This window comes from Pteropus alecto, unplaced genomic scaffold (assembly GCF_000325575.1).
Source record: "Pteropus alecto unplaced genomic scaffold, ASM32557v1 scaffold20, whole genome shotgun sequence".
NCBI lineage: Eukaryota > Metazoa > Chordata > Mammalia > Chiroptera > Pteropodidae > Pteropus > Pteropus alecto.
Genome location: NW_006436298.1, coordinates 35,841,355 through 35,845,808, shown reverse-complemented (window position 1 = coordinate 35,845,808; position 4,454 = coordinate 35,841,355). Strand labels below are relative to the sequence as shown.

Sequence of the window (4,454 nt, the reverse complement as noted above, 5' to 3'; positions counted from 1 at the left end):
TTTTATTATTTTATCCTTTTGCTCGAAACCTCCAATGACCCTTTTTCTTATTTTATTAAATCTACATGCTCTGCCAAGTTTAAAGTTCCCTATCATGTTGCCTCTTCTTGCCTCCATTAATCCATTCACTAATTCATTCAGTATATATCTCTAGGTGCCTACTGTGTGCCAAGTACTATGCTAGGGCTGAGAAGAATACCTTGAGGAAGATCCCTGCCCTCATAGAGCATGTGATACAGCTGAAGCCTGGAAAGTAAGCCATGGAGTAGACACGATGCTAAAGGGCAGCTTAGAGCATGGCGGGAGAAGCTTAGAGGATGGGCATACACTCTCACCTGAGAATTAATGAAAGTTTTCTTGGAGGAAGTGGCAGAATGTGGATCCCAGTCAGTGAAGGAGAGGAATAACATTATTCCAGGTGGAAGAAGTTGTACAGTAGAGGATAGAGGTGAGAAAGATTCCCACTTGCTTATTAAAGGGAGTGAAAAGTTAAAAACACAGTTGAAGAAATGGATGGCATAGGATTCAAGCTGAAGTGGAGAAATCAGTCTTGGAAAGGAGGAGGGAAGGATGAAAGGATGGAATGCTAATTTCATAGGGTTGGTGTTAGGAAGTAGAGGCAGCAGCTCTCTTATTTGATGGTTCTTATTTTTCCTGCAAAGCAGGAGTTAAGGATCTCAGCTGAAGGTGGGAGGTAAGGGTTGCAAGTGGGATCAGATGTGAATGAAGATTTGGAATAGCTCTGTTATTAGACAAACAACACTGTAGGGCATTCTAGGCCAACAGAGATGGAAAACAGTGAACCTATACTGTGGTGGTGAGGAACGCAGGCTCCATAATAAGACACGCCTGGATTCAAGTCACCATGAGTCCCTGCTCTGATTTTGGGCAGGTATGTAATGTTTCTGATGCTTAGTATTTTCATACAGTAGAGATAATATTAGTACACTGGATTATTCGTGTGGTTTTGGGTAGGATTAAATGAGAAAATACATGTAAAGCACTTAGCATGATGTCTAGTACGTAGTAAGAGCTTAATCAATATTTTCTATTTACAATAGTTAAGTACCGGTTTGGTCCATAGTAGTGGGGAAAAAACAACAACAACAACAACAACAAAAAAAACCAGAGAGAGAAAGAGAAGAAACAAGATAGCATGGTGCCATCATAGGTACAGGGTACAGGGACTATCTTCATGTACTGCTTGGTTCCACAGAGATTCACAGGCCAACTGACCTATATTTCCTCAGATATATACAGTGACTTGCCCAGAGTGGGTTTCTGCAAGTCTGAGGACCTGCTCATCACCTTCCTTTGTCATTGTCTATATTCCTTATTGGATATGAGTCAGAAGCACATTAGTACTTGCAATGTTCAATTAAACAAGATATATTTAAGCACATTTAACTTAATAGAATACAGATTTGAGCAAAAAGAAGTCATCTGTAACATAATCGGGTTATTCATACTCTTGGATGATTGCCTTTGTACGATTCATGGTCTGAACATCTCCACATGAAGTTACAAAGCAGTTTGGTAGATGTTATATTAACTATTTAGTTTAGTTCTCCTCTTTTTATGTTATAATTTCCTTTAGTTATCCCAATCCTTCTGTAAAGACTGATACAGTTGTTTAACCTTTTGTAAAGATACTTTGTGGATTTAAAGAATGGGCAATACAGGAAATACATCTTGAAACAGAATAACCCTTTTCTCCATAACAGTGCACAGAAAGCAGTGGGAAGCTATTGAGGTGACCAGTGATGTGAAGTTTTCTTATGGATAAACTGAGAATATCAGGGTGCACCACAGTGAGGCCTATGATGTAATGGCTGTGTGGACACTATAGAAAGAGATGTGAAAAGATCACTTTAAACATAAACTTGAGACAGCTAACAATAAATTGGGAAGGAAATTGACACTTGGAGTACATGGTATGATCAAATTCTAAGTCCCAGTTGTGAAATCTTGGGATACGATCATACTGAGTCGACTTGGGTAAGATGCTAAGATCCATACCCAATACCCAATTAATGCAAGGGTCAAGCATTAACTTGGCTACTCCTGTAGATATATGGGTGGGGAAGAGAAAGCAGTTTTCAAAATGAGAGAAGGACTGGATGGCCAATCCCACAGTAATACTTCTTTCACTATTAAGCATTAAGACTGTGAGAATATCAACTTTTTGGCAAAGTTGACTTTTCCACACACTCTTCCTATGAATCATACATATGGATTATAGAAGTCATTGGTAAAGGGAGATTAACTTATTACATGTATAGTCTCTGTCTTTCATGCCTTTTCGTGTTTAAGTGTGAAGTCAAACTTGAAACACTCACTTCTCAAGATGACAAATTAATAAAAGCCCTCTGGAATCCCAAGAAAATTAAAAAGAGACATTGCTTTTTTGATTTTAAGAAAATTGAAGTTTTTATGTTATCTTATATATCCTGATAGAAGAAAATTGAGAAAACAAATAAAATGACACCAGAAATCACCAACTAGAAATTTTGTACATCGAAAATTAATAAACAACAGCAACATAAATATCTTCTTTTATTCCAGCTTTATTGAAGTATAAAGGACAAATAAAAATAGTATATATTTAAGATGTACATGTGTTAGTTTGATATATGTATCCATTGTGAAATGATTAGCACAAAAAAGATAATTAACATATTTATCACCATTTGGGAGGAGTGGTGAGAACATTTAAGATCTATTCTCAGCAAATTTTAAGTATAAATTATAGTATTATTAACTATAGTTATCATGCTATAATTAGATTCCTAGAATTCATTCTTCTTATAACGGAAAATTTGTACCCTTTGACCAACATACCCCCATTTCCCCTATTTCCTAGCTCCTGGTAACCACTATTCTACTCTCTGGTTCTGAGTTTAATGTTTTTAAATTCCACATACATGTGAGATGATACAGTATTCATCTTTCTATGTCTGGCTTATCTCACTTACTACAATGTCCTCCAAGTTTATCTATGTTGTCACAAATGACAGGATTCTTTCTTTTTTATTGCTGAATAATATTCCACGATGTATATATACAGACACCACATTTTCTTTCTCTGTTTATCAGTTGATGGACACTTAAGCTCTTTCCATGTCTTGGTTACTGTGAATAATGCTATAATGAACATGACAAGGTAGATATCTCTTTGAGTTCATTTTTTTTGAAATATACCCACTAGTGAGACAGCGGAATTATAGAGTAGCTCTGTTGTTAATTTTTTTGAATAACCTCTGTGCTGTTTTCCACCTCTGTGCTGTTTTCCATAATGGCTGTACCAATTTACATTGTCACCAATAGTGTAAAAGGGTTCCTTTTTCACCACACCCTTGTCAACAATTATCACTAGTTTTTTGATAATAGCCATCCTAACAAGAGTGAGCTGATATCTTTTTGTAATTTTGATTTGCATTTACCTAATGATTAGGAATGTTGAGAACCTTTTCAAGTACTTGTTGGCCGTTGGTAAGTTTTCTTTGAAAAAATGTCTATTCAGATCCTTTGCCCATGTTTTAAACAGTTTACTCGTTCTTTTGCTATTGAGTTATAAGAATTCCTTATATATTTTGAATATTAATCACTTAATAGATATATGGTTTATAAACATTTTCTCTCATTTCATAGGTTGCTTTTTCATTTTGTTGATTGTTTCCTTTGCTGTGCATAAACTATTTTAGTTTGATGTAGTCTCACTTGTTTATTTTTGCTTTAGTTGCCTATGCTTTTGGTATTATATCCAAAAAATCATCGACAAGACCAATGTCGAGGAGATTTTTCTTATTTTTTTTTGTTTTAAAAATCTTATGGTTTCAAGTCTTATGTTTTAAGTTGTTTTTTTGTTGCTGTTGTTTTTGTTTTTGTTTTTTACACCTACAGCATCTGGTCTTCCTAGGTGGTCTCCCATCCAATTACTAACCAGGCCTGATCCTGCTTAGCTTCTGAGATCAGATGGGATCAGGCATGTTCAGAGTAGCATGGCTGTAGACATGTTTAAGTTTTTAACCCATTTTGAGTTTATTTTTGTATACACTGTGTGAGATAAGGGCCCAATTTCATTCTCTTGCATGTAGATATCCAGCTTTCCTAACACCATTTATTGAAGACTATCCGTTCTTCACTGTGTATTCTTGGCATCTTTGTCATAGGTTAGTTGACCACATATGCATGGGTTTCTTTCTAGGCTTTCTGTTTTTTTTCCACTGGCCTAAGTGTCTGTTTTTATGCCAGTGCCATATTATTTACTTACTATAGTTTTATAATATGCTTTGAAGCCATAAGTGTGATACTTCCAGTTTTGTCCTTTGTTTTCAAGATTGCTTTGACAACTTGAGGTCCTTTGTGATTTCTTATGAATTTTAGGATTTTTTTCTATTTTTGTGAAAAATGCCATTGACTTTTATCATTAAATAGTGAAGATTGGATGGGTT

At 35.5% G+C, this 4,454-nt stretch overlaps 1 pseudogene; it reads right to left on the bottom strand.

Annotated features, from left to right (window-relative positions):
* Positions 1-3,894: 3,894 nt before the first annotated feature.
* On the bottom strand, positions 3,895-4,013 carry LOC112480725 (annotated as a pseudogene).
* Between the last annotated feature and the right edge of the window lie 441 nt (positions 4,014-4,454).